At 58.8% G+C, this 12,522-nt stretch overlaps 1 pseudogene; it reads right to left on the bottom strand.

Moving 5' to 3' along the window:
• Window positions 1–423: 423 nt before the first annotated feature.
• Window positions 424–3,815, bottom strand: LOC142595482 (ADP-ribosylhydrolase ARH1-like; annotated as a pseudogene).
• Between the last annotated feature and the right edge of the window lie 8,707 nt (window positions 3,816–12,522).

Raw genomic sequence — 12,522 nt, 5'->3', positions numbered from 1 at the left:
CAGGGCACAAACCTAGACACAGCTTGACTTGGGAGGACACGTTTTTTACTGTGGGGGTGACTGAGGCTCCTTGGGGAGCTTCTGGGGTCTCTAACTGTGGAAGGATAAAAGGCCACCTGGATGTGGCTACGGTGGTCTCCCTGGTGCTTGCCTGAGCCTCCCAGCACCCCCTGAAGGGCCATGCTTCCCCACAGGGTCTCCTGGGGGCCTTCCTGAGCACCCCAGGACCCAGTGAAGTTCCCTGCAGCCCCCCCAGAGACCCTCCTGACCCCTCCTGCCCCACGACCCCGTGAAGGTCACAGCTGACCCCCAGGGACTCTCCCAAGCCCCCCCCCCACCCCGACCCCATGAAGGTCTCTGCTCCACCCTGGGGACCCACAGGGGCTTTCCTGGGAGGGGGACAGCAGGTGACACAGTAGGGGCTCAGCATCTCCCCCAGGCCAGTGCATGGAGGCGGTGGGCAGCATCGCACAGCTGCCCATGGTGCTCAAGGCAGCAGTGCAGCCCAGGTGGGACAGATGCCAGCCCCGCCCCCACAGTCCCCAGCACCCAGCAGCAATGGTCCCCGTTGAATCGCTGTTCCCACCATGCAGCACCCCCCGGTACAGAGGTCCTCCCAGCATCTGCCGGCTGCCAGCAGGGCCTCCAGGGCCACCATGGGCACGTCATGGCCGCTGCGGCCTGGCCACCCCTCCAGCACCCAGCCCAGGTATGCCGCATCCTGCTCGGCTGGTGACAGAAGGGATGGCACCCATGGTGGGCCATGACCCTCCAGAAGCCCCCAGGATTCCAGGTACCTGCGAGGACATGGGGACATTGAGGTCACTGGGAACACTGGAATCATTGAGGACATGGGGACACTGGGGTCACTGGGGATATTGGGGTCACCAGGGACACCGGGGTCACCAGGGACACTTGGAGACATTGGGGTCATTGGTGTCACCAGTGACAACAGGGTAACCAGTGACACTGAGGGGCACTGGGCTGCAGCTCTCCAGCAGAGAGTGCTTTGCGGGCACCAGTGACACCAGTGACCCCCTGAGCCCCTCCCAGTGTCCTCACCAACCCCTCCCAGTGCTCCCAGTGACCCCACAGAACCCTCCCAGTACCCCTTCACCGGTGCCAGGTGTCCCTGAAGAAGGGCCAGGCAGCAGTATTGTCACCCACGGCCACCCCGGCACCCTCCACGTAGTCCCATGCAAGGGGCAGGACCCACAGCAGCTTGGACCCCCCAGCGCTCTGGGCCCATCCCCCGAGCCCCCAGAGTGGGCCACCGCCAGAGTGCCGAGGTACCCTGTGGGGACAGGGGTTTCAGGGGCGCCCCAGTGTCCCCTCCTCCCCATCCCCCAAGGCCTGACACCCACCAGTGGGGTGGTGGTGGGTCATGCGTCCACTCTCGATGCTCACCCGGATCAGCATCGGCAGCTCCCAGGCATGCAGGTACCTGCATTGGCATCAGCCCTGTCCCCATCCTCCCCTGTCCCCTCCCTGTCCCCCTATCCCCAGCCTCGTCCCTATGCCCATCATGCCACCCTTGTCCCCACCGTCCTTATCGCTGTTGTCCCCATCCCCCCTGGCCCTGCCACCTCCATGTCCCCCTCTCATCTGCCCTGTGACCCCTATGTCCCCTCCTCCCTATTGCTGTCCTCCGTCCCTAGGGCTCCCTGTCCCCACTCCCCCAGCTCAGACATCCCCGCCCCCCCCCCCCACATCCCCACTGTTCCCGGCCTCCCAGCACCAGCACCAGCACCAGAATATTCCCAATCCACGGTCCTTGTCCTCTCTAGCTCCAACACCCCCATGTCCCCGTTCTCCTCTGTGTCCCCATTCCCCCACCTTTTACACCCCCATGTCCCTGTTACCCCCATCACCCCATGTCCCCTTCCCTCCAGCTCTGACACCCTCACGTCCCTATCCCCCAAGCTCTGACACCCCCGTGTCCCCATCCCTATGTCCTCCCCATCCCCCCTTGTCCCTGTCTCCCCATGTCCCCACCCCCCCAGGTCTGACAGCCTTGTGTCCCCAGCCCTGTCCCCTCCGTGTCCCTCTCTCTTCCAGCTCTGACACCCCTGTGTCTCCAGCCCTGACACCTTCCTGTCCCCATCCCTCCAGCTCTGACATTCCCATGTCCCCATCCCCATCCTGTCCCTGTGCCCCCAGCTCTGATACCTCCATCCCTCCCGTCCCCATGTGACCCCCCCATGTCCCCATCCCCCCCCCACCACTGTCCTTTCCTGTGTCCCTGGCCCTACCTGAGGCCGATGGCCAGGCTACGCATGGCAGCCCCACAGCCAGTGCTGGTGGGGTTGAAGGGGATGCGATAGCCCTCGGGCTCCCCGGGCCGCAGCTGTGAGGTGCCTGGGGGGGGTCGGGGGCGTGAGACCCTTGGACCCCACTCACCCAGCATGCTGGTGGGCCCCAGCTTGCAGCCCTCCATGTCACCCATGGCGGCCACGTAGCGGCGAGCCAGCTCCTGCAGGAGGGGTTCCCCCTCCAGGACTGGGGGGATGGTACTGAAGACCCCCCTGGGTCACCCAAACTGGAGGGGAGGTAAAGGCCCCATGCACCCCTCAAAACTCAAAGGGAAGATGACACCCCCCATGGACTCCCAAAAATGGAGGGAAAAGGGGACACCTCCCATGGACCCCCCAAAACTAAAGCGAAAGGGTGACACCCCCCCATGGATGCCGCAGTACTGAAGGGAAAAGGGGACACCACCCATGGGTGCCAACACTGGAGGGGAAGGGTGACATCCCCCATGCACACCCCCAACAGGAGGGGAAGTGGGACAGCATCCACAAACATCCCAAAAGTCAAGAGAAATGGGCAATCCTCCTGAGCACCCCAAATCAGGTGCGAAAGGGATAACCATCCCCTCCGGGCCCCCAAAATTGAGAGGGGGAAATGAGCTCTCCCCCAACACCCAGCACAGGAGGAAAGGGAACACAAATTCCCATAAACTGTGGGGAAAAATAGGACACACACACCCCTCCGAGGGGAAATGGGGACACCCCCCGAATTTTTTTTTGGGGGGGGAAATAGGGAGCCTCCCTGGAGGTCCTAAAAGGGAGGTGGAATTAGGATGCCCCCAAACCCCCTACAGGGCTGGCTGGGGACCCCCAAAAGCCCCTCCCAGGGACCCTCCAGTCTGGGTCAGGTGTATAACGGGGACCCCTGAACACCCTCAGGAACCCCCCTAAGCAGCTCAGAGGTATAACAGGGACCCCAAAACCTCCCCAGAGACCCCCCACATACAGCCCAGGGGCACAAAGGGGACCCCCAACACCACCCCAGACCCCCACCATGCAGCCCAAGGCATACAGCAGGGACCTCCAACCCCCGCCCCAGGGAACCCGCATGCAGCCCAGGGGTATAATAGGGACACCCCACCCCCTGGAACACTCCACTGTGGGCCCTGGGGTACAATGGGGACGCCATCCCCTGGGGACTCTCCCCTGCGTCTGTGGGGTGCAATGGAGACCCCTGCCGCCCCCCCCCCCCCCCAACCTGTGGCCAGGCCCTCAGCAGTCGCAAGGTGGAGGACGGTGTCATCACTGACAGGCTGCTCGGGGGGCTCGAGGGTGATGGCCTCCAGCACCCCCAGCTCAGCCAGCTCGGCGTGGATCTGGGGTCCCGAGGTGCAATACTCCCAGCAGCCCCCCCAGTACCCAAGCGCATCCCCCACCCTGCTCAGCACCATGGCCGCTTCATAAGCTTCCACCGAGGGCACCCTGGGGGAAACAGCGGGGCTTCAGGGGGGAGCCAACGGTGGGGGGTATGCCGGGAGCCCCCAGAGGCACTCACGTCTCCTCCATTGCGGTAGCAGCTGCGGAAGCCCATCAGGTCCGGGGCATGGGGCCAGTGCTGGCCAGGGGCCCTTAAGGAGGATGAGGACACCCCAGGGGCTGGGGGTGGGGATGGGGGCACTGTCCCCATGGCGATGGGGATGAGTGGTGAGGAACCCCAGGGCCTCTGTCCCTGGGGGGTGGCAGGGAGGGAAAAGGCTCCAGGGGAGCCCAAAAGGCACTGGGAGGGGACTGGGGGTCTCCAGGGAGCACCCAGAGGGGCATGGAGGGACATGGATGGGGGCATACCCAAAGAAGGCTGGGGGACACCCAAGAGGGAGACAGGGGACACCGAAAGGGGCCTGAGGGCTACCCAAAGGTGCATGGAGGCACATGGGAGGGGCATCTGAAGGGGCACACGGGCAGCACCCAAAAGGGCTGGGAGGGACACCCAGAGTGGACAGAGGCCTCAAAAGAATTTGGGGCACAGAGGGATGGGGGCAGGGCACCTCCAAACCCCATGAGTCTCAGCTACAACAGACACAGGGCACCATGAACCTACGGGTGATGGCCGTGAGAAGGCACCCAGGGTCAGAACAAGGGCCAAGAACCGCAAAACCCCACGGGTAATGGCCCAGACAGGCACAGGGCACACCAAACCCAGCGGATCAGGTCCAGAACAGGAGCAGGGCACCCCCAAGCCAAGTTGGTCCTGAAAAGAGAGGGGGCCAGAAAACCCCACAGCTCAAGGTTCAGGGGCAGGGACCCCCAAAATACCTCAGATCAGGGCCAGTATAGGGGCAGAGTACCCCCAAACCGCACTTGTAGTGGCCAAGATAGGGGTAGAGAACCCCAAACCTCGCAGGCCAGGGCCATGACAGGGACAAGGCAGCTTGACATCCCTGTGGGTCATGGCCAGGTCAGGGGCCCCAAACCCCACGGATCACAGCCAATACAGAGACCGGGCACCCCCAAAAGACTGTGGATCAGGGCCAGGACAGAGACAGGGAAACCCAAAAATCCATGGGTCAACCCCAAAACCTCATGGGTCAGGTCCAGGACAGGGACAGGGCACCCCCAAACTCTGTGGGTCAGGGCAGTGAAAGGGCAGGGCACCCCCAAAGACCATGAGTCACAGGGACGGTACAGGACAGGGGCAGGGTAGCCAAAATCCAGTGCATGAGGGCAGGACAAGCAAAGGTCACCTCCAAGCCCTGACCGTTTTGGCCAGGCCATGGGATGGGCACCCCCAAACATTGCTGATCAAGGCAAGGGCAGGGACAAGGCACCCTCAAATCCCCCGGGTCATGGTCAGCACAGGGGCAGGGCCTTCCCAAAACCCCACGTGTCAGGGCCAGGACAGAGGCATGGCACCACAAACCCCCTGGGTCAGGGCCAGGAAAGGGGCACAGCACTCCGAAAACTTGCAGGTTAGGGCCAAAACAGGGGCAGGGTACCCCCAAACGTCATGAGTCAGGGAAATGAAAGGGGCAAGGCACTCCCTACCCTACAGGTCTGGGCCAGGTCAGTGGCAGGACACCCCAAAACCCCATGGCTCAGCATCAGGAGACAGTCTGGGCACCCCATGAGTCACGGACCAGACAGGGACAGGGCACCCCAAACTCTGTGGATCACAGCCAATACAGGGGCTGGGCAGCCCCAGACTCTGCATGTCAGGACCAGAGCAGGGGTGGGCAGACACCCCCAGACACTGCAGTTCTATGCCAAGACAGGGCAAGGGCCACCACAAATCCTGCAGGTGATGGCCTAGAAAGGGGCAGTGCACCCTAAATTCCAGTGAGTCTCAGCAGCAGCAGGGAAAGGGCACCCCCAAGCCCCCCATGAAAGGGCCAGTACCAGGCCAGGGCACCCCAAAACCCCATGAGTCAGGGCCAGGACAGGGGCAGGGCACCTCCAGACCCCAAGGGTCTTGGCCAGCACAGGGGCAGGGCACCCTCAAACCCCACATGTCAGGGCCAGGATCAGGGTCAGGTCACCTGCAAACTCTGCAGGTCGTTCCCTGGACAGGGGAAGGGACAGGCACCCCCACGCCCCATGGGTGCCAGCCAGAGCAAGGAAGGGTGCCACCAACCCTTTTGGCGCCTTTGCAGGTGCTTTTGTTTTCACTTGCAGCTCAGTGTCTGAGACAGCAGAATCAAGCTCTTGACAGTCACAGGTTCTTGTTACATCACGTGTGGCTGAGTAGCAAATGATGCAGGGTCAGGCCTCTGGCTCATGCAGCTGCTTATGATGTCAGTGCTGGCTGAGGAGCAGCTTTGACAGGATCAGGTCCTCAATTTGTTGCATGTGCTTGTGATGTCACTCAAGGCTGGGTAGCTGATAAGGCAGGATGAGGCCCTGGATTGCGCAGATGCTTGTGATGTCATGTGTGGCTTAGTGGCCGATAGGGCAGAACCAAGCACCTCGCATCTGGAAGTACTTTAGAGTAGTCACTTGAGTCACATCAACTGCTATGGCAGGGTCAGGCCCCTGACGTGCAGGTGCTTTTGACGTCTGTGACTGTTCATTCAACTCCTGCTCCAACTTTGTCTAACACAGCTCATGCTAAGGCCTCACGGGTGCTGGCAGCAGCACCATTAGGGCAAAGCAGGAGCACCACGTAGGCAGGACAGGTAGCCAGAAAGAGCCAAAAGGGTGCATTGGGTTTGCATGGCAAGACTGTGGTAGCAAGGGGGCTACAGGGGTGGCTTCTGTGAGAAGATGCCAGAAGCTGCTCCCAGGTCCAACAGAGCCAATGCCAGCCAGCTCTAAGACAGACCCACCACTGGCCAAGGCTGAGCCAACCAGCGACGACGGTCATGCCTTTGTGATAAGATATTTAAGAAGGGGGGAAAAAACTGCTGCGCAACAGCAGCCAGAGGGAGGAGTGAGAATACGTGAAAGAAACAACTCTGCAGACCCCAAGGTCAGTGAAGGAGGGGGAGGAGGCGCTCCAGGCGCGGAGCAGAGATTCCCCTGCAGCCCCTGGTACAGCCCATGGTGAGGCAGGCTGTCCCCCTGCACCCATGGAGGCCCACGGTGCAGCAGATATCCACCTGCAGCCCATGGAGGACCCCCCGCCGGGGCAGGGGGATGTGCCTGAAGGAGGCTGTGACCCCGTGAGAAGTCCACGCTGGAGCAGGCTCCTGGCAGGAGCTGTGGCCCCGTGGAGAGAGGAGCCCAGGCTGGAGCAGGTTTGCTGGCAGGGCTTGTGACCCCGCGGGGGACCCACACTGGAGCAGTCTGCTCCTGAAGGGCTGCACCCCATGGAAGGGACCCACGCTGGAGCAGTTCATGAAGAACTGCAGCTTGTGGGAAGGACCCACGTTGGAGAAGTTTGTGGAGAACTGTCTCCTGTAGGGGGGACCCCACGCTGGAGCAGGGGAAGACTGTGAGGAGTCCTCCCCTGCGGAGGAAGGAGTGGCAGAGACAACGCATGATGAACTGACCATTCCCCATCCCCCTGCACCACTCGGGGGAAGGAGCAGAGAAAATTGGGAATGAAGTTGAGCCTGGAAAGAAGGGAGGGGTTGGGGGAAGGTGTTTTAAGATTTGGTTTTATTTCTCATTACCCTACTCTAGTTTGATTGGCAATAAATTAATTTCCCTGAGTCGAGTCTGTCCAGCCCGTGATGGTAATTGCCGAGTAATCTCTCCCTGCCCTTACCTCAACCCATGAGCTTTTTGTAGTATTTTCTCTCCCCCATCACGCTGAGGAGGGGAGTGATAGAGCAGCTTTTGTGGGCACTTGGCAACCAGCTAGGGTCAACCCACCACAAAAGAAGTCGCTGAATTCAGCGGATATGAGTGGAATGAAGAAGGTAAGGACCAAGGAGACAATTCCAAGAGAACATAGTAAATTCAGTAGGTGGCCAGCCCAGCAACAGTGAATCAAGAGACCACTGACCAGAATTAAGTGATTGCACTTGCGGTTGGACTTGGGAGTCGGATGATGGGTGGTACGGGTATAACTGAGAGGTGTGAACTGGGGTAGGGGTCCCTCTCTGGAGGCACCCAGCTCGAGCTGTAACCTAAGAACTAATAAAAGACTAATTGGAAACCTTCACTCAGGCTTTGTGTTCTCAGCAACATCCTAGGCTTGGACCCTGTCATGGTGGCCAGGCATGTGTAAATCCGTAACAGTACAGATGGAGAGAGAAACTGGAGAGTGAACAGGACAGAGAGGACTAAGAAATAAAAAGAGGGTCAGATCTGGGCAAAGAGACCGAGAAGGGGAAAAAAGCAGCAATGAGATGGAGGAAGAGGAAAAGAGGGCTGAGAAGCATGAAACAGGGAGAGAGAAGAAATAAAAGGTAGAGCCAGCTGGACAGGGTTGTAGAGCAAGAACCAATGTGATAGGCAGCAGGACAGCAAAATAAAGACAGAAAAGATGGGGACAGGAAGTAGGACAGAGGGAAAGAGAGGAAGAAAGGGACAGGGAGCAGGACAGAGGGGAGAAACAAGCAGCAGGGACAGAGGAATGGAGAGAAGAGAAGAGAAGAGAAGAGAAGAGAAGAGAAGAGAAGAGAAGAGAAGAGAAGAGAAGAGAAGAGAAGAGAAGAGAAGAGAAGAGAAGAGAAGAGAAGAGAAGAGAAGAGAAGAGAAGAGAAGAGAAGAGAAGAGAAGAGAAGAGAAGAGAAGAGAAGAGAAGAGAGAGAAAGATAGGAAGAAGGACAGGAAGAGAAAGAGAAGGAAAGGAAGCAGGACATGGATTGTCACAAAGACAAGGACAGGGAGCAGGACAGAGCGTTACAGAGAAAGAAAAAAGGGACAGGGAGGCAGGACAAAGGGAAAGAAGGCAAAGATAAGAGACAGAGAGCAGGGCACAGAAGGAAGGAAAAAAGCATGGACTGGGAAGCAAGACAGAGAGATGGAGAAGGAAAAAACAGCAATGGGCTGCAGGACAGTTAGATGTTAGACCATGGCAGAGCCCCCCATATGCACGTGTGAAAGCTCAGCCAAGGGAAGGTGAGGACAAAAAACAGCAATAAGCCCTTAGGCCTATGGTGTGGGAGAAATCGCTGGACGTTTGCACTTTAGGAGCTAGTCTATGCCGAGACTGAGAGTGAGCTTGAGAATGTGTATTGGGAGTGCTGGGAGGCAAGGCCAGGGCAGATGGCCAGAGTGTGTTTGGCTGTGAAAGCGCTTGCAAGGGAAGGTGAGGGCCAGCAAGCGCTTTCAGTGCTATCATCTTTGCTGTGGGAGAAATCGCTGGATGTTTGCAGTGTCGAGCAGGGCTCTGCTGATTGTGACAGCAAGGCCGAGCTGGCAGTGTAAGGAAATAAGCAGTCACGGAGCGCCACCGTGTGTTTGGCTGTGAAACAACACCCCACGAAAGGTGAAGAGCAGCAAGAGCTTTGAGTGCTGGCAGCTTTGCTGTGGCAGAAAGCGTTGGAGTTTTCACTGTCAGAGCAGGGCTCTGCCGACCGCACACAGTGGCGCTCCGTGCTTGCTTAGCTCCTCACACTGCCAAGCGTCCGTGTCACTGTCACGACAGGCAGAGCCCCGCTCCGATACTGCAAAAGTCCAGCGATTTCTGTCACAGCAAAGGTGCCAGAAGGGAAAGCTCTCGCTCCTCCTTACCTTCCATGAGAAGCATGAAACAGGGAGAGAGAACAAAAAAAAGGTAGAGCCAGCTTTCGTTGTGTGTTTCGTCTCTTCAGCTTTCGTTGTGTGTTGTTTCACAGCCAAACACAGAGTGGCGCTCCGTGACTGCTTATTTCCTTACAATGCCAGCTCTGTCATACGATCAGCAGAGCCCTGCTCGACACTGGAAACATCCAGCGCTCTCTCCCACAGCAAAGATGATAGCACCGAAAGCTCTTGTTGCTCTGCACCTTCCCGTGCCAGCGCTTTCACAGCACTAGGGCCTTCGACTATTGCGGTGGGAGGAATCTCTGAACGTTTGCACTGTGGGAGCTGGTCTGTGCCGAGAGTGAGAGTGATCCCGAGAACATGTGTTCGGAGTGCTTGGAGGAAAGGCAAGGGTACATCAGCATTGTGTCTTTCGCGGTGAAGGTGGTGGCTGGGAAAGGTAAGGAGGAGTGAGAGCTTTCCGTTCTGGCACCTTTGCTGTGAAAGAAACCACTGGACTTTTGCAGTATCGGAGCGGGGCTCTGCCTGTCGTGACAGTGACACGGAGGCTTGGCAGCGTGAGGAGCTTAGCAAGCAGGGAGGGCCACTGTGTGCGGTCGGCAGAGCCCTGCTCTGACACTGCAAACACCAAGCGATTTCTTCCACACCATAGCTCTAAGGGCTTAGAGCTCTTGCTGGTCCTCACCTTCCCTTGGCAGCACTTTCACTGGAAACAATATCTGGCAAGTGCCCTTGCCTTGCCCCCCAGCAATTTCTCCCACAACATAGGCCTAAAGAGCTTAGACTTCTTGCCGCTCCTCACCTTCCCTTGCCAGCGCTTTCACAGCCAAGCACACTCTGGGCATCCACCCTTGCTTTGGCTCCCAGCACTCCCAATACACATTTCCATACTGTGTATTTGAAATGGCTGGACGTTTGCACTGTGGGAGCAGGTCTGTGCCGAGAGTGAGAGTGATCCCGAGAACATGTGTTCAGAGTGCTTGGAGGAAAGTCAAGGGTACATCAGCATTGCGTGTTTGGCTGTGAAGGCGGTGGCTGGGAAAGGTAAGGAGGAGCGAGAGCTTTCCCTTCTGGCACATTGCTGTTAGAGAAATCGCTGGACTGCAAACACCAAGCGATTTCTCCCACACCATAGCTCTAAGGGGTTAGAGCTCCTGCTGGTCCTCACCTTCCCTTGACAGCGCTTTCACAGCCAAACACACTCTGGCCATCTGCCCTTGCCTTGCCTCCCAGCACTCCCAATACACATTCTCAAGCTCACTCTCAGTCTCGGCACAGACCACCTCCCAAAGTGCAAATTTTCATCGATTTCTCCTACATCACAGGCCTGAGCGCTAAGAGCTGTTGCTTGTCCTCACCCTCGCAGTCACCGCGGCGAAGGGGTCTGGAGCGGACGCTCGTGCCGGGGCACCCTTGCTAAGGCGGCAAAAAGCAAAGGGTGAGAGCTGGCAGCCCAGCCCCCCACCTAGAGCGGGGAAGAGCGGGAAAGGGCGAGCTGCTGACGTGGGGTAGCTCTGACGCAGCGTGGGTGGGGCCAGGAGTGACGGCGAACAGGATAGGCAAACAGGTCTCGGCGCGTGGGGAAGGCCGAGTTCCCCCGCTCCTAGTTCCAAAGGGAAACTCAGGCAGTGGTCATCGTCCGCCCAGGAGAATACCTGGCAGCTATGGTTACCACCCGCCTGAAAGCCTCTGCCAGAAGGAATGCGGCGACCCAGACGGAGCTCCTGCACAAACATGCAGCCATCCAGGTCGCCGGCTGCAGGGAGTGCCTGAGCCTGTCGCTTGTACTGGAGGGCAGCGGAGACGGCAAATGTCTTGGCTGTGGCCAGGTAGATGATCACCTCAGCCTGGTGGCAGAGCTGAAGGAGGAGGTGGAAAGGCTGAGGGGTATCAGGGAGTGTGAGAGGGAAATAGACTGGTGGAGCTGCACCCTACCGTCCCTGGGGCCAAGGCAGCAGGCGGAGGCCCCACAAGGAGCGGAGGATCCCCTACCGTCTTGCCAGCAAGCAGAAGAAGGGGAGATCCAAGAGACGACGGGGAATGGAAACAGATCCCTGCCCAGGGAGGCAGGCAAATCCCCTCCCGGCCTCCCTCACCTTCCCAGCTGCCCTTACACAACAGATATGGGGCCCTGGAAGTTGAGGGCCAGGCAAGCGGGGAGGGAGGTGAAGGTGAAGGTCCAGCCACGGGGTTGCCGAGGGCCCGTCAGTCACCCCCACGGATTACGACTGGCCCTGTTAAGAAAAAAAGGAGGGTAATTGTGGTGGGTGATTCCCTCCTGTGGGGAACTGAGGGCCCAATCTGCCGTCCGGACCCATCCCACAGGGAAGTCTGCTGCCTCCCTGGGGCCCGGCTTAGGGACGTTACTAGGAAACTCCCCGAGCTCGTAAGGCCCTCCCATTATTACCCGTTGCTGGTTGTACAGGTTGGCAGTGATGAGGTTACAGAGAGAAGTCCTAAAGCAATGAAGAGGGACTTCAGGGCACTGGGGCAATTGGTCGCAGGCTCGGGAGCGCAGGTAGTGTTTTCCTCAATCCCGTCAGTGGCAGGTAAGAGTGCTGAAAGGACTGGGAAAACTCACCTGATTAACAGGTGGCTCAGAGGCTGGTGCCATCGGTGGAATTTGGGGTTTTTCGATCATGGGGAGGTTTACACGGCAGCGGGCCTGCTGGCGGCTGATGGAGATCAGCTGTCTCCAAAGCGGAAAAGGATCCTTGCCCATGAGTTGGCGGGACTCATTGAGAGGGCGTTAAACTAGGTTTGAAGGGGGAAAGGGGATATAAAGGGGCCCGCTAGTGAGGAGCCCAGGGGCGGCATGGCAACATTGGGGGCGAAATCGATAGCCTGTGTCAAGTGCATCTACACCAATGCACGTAGCACGGGCAACAAACAGGAGGAGCTGGAAGCCCTTGTGCAGCAGGATGGCTATGAGCTAGTCGCCACCACAGAAACGTGGTGGGACGACTCTCATGACTGGAGTGCTGCACTGGATGGCTATCAGCTCTTCAGAAGGGATAGGCAGGGAGGGAGAGGCGGTGGGGTGGCTCTGTATGTTCGGGAGTCTTTTGACTGTGTAGAGCTCGACAGTGGTGATGATAGGGTCGAGTGCTTATGGGTAAGGATGAGGGGGAAGGCCAGCAAG

Source organism: Pelecanus crispus, chromosome 20, assembly GCF_030463565.1.
Source record: "Pelecanus crispus isolate bPelCri1 chromosome 20, bPelCri1.pri, whole genome shotgun sequence".
NCBI classification, from domain to species: domain Eukaryota; kingdom Metazoa; phylum Chordata; class Aves; order Pelecaniformes; family Pelecanidae; genus Pelecanus; species Pelecanus crispus.
The sequence above is the reverse complement of the archived record's forward strand: the minus strand, read 5'-3'. Positions and strand labels throughout refer to the sequence as shown.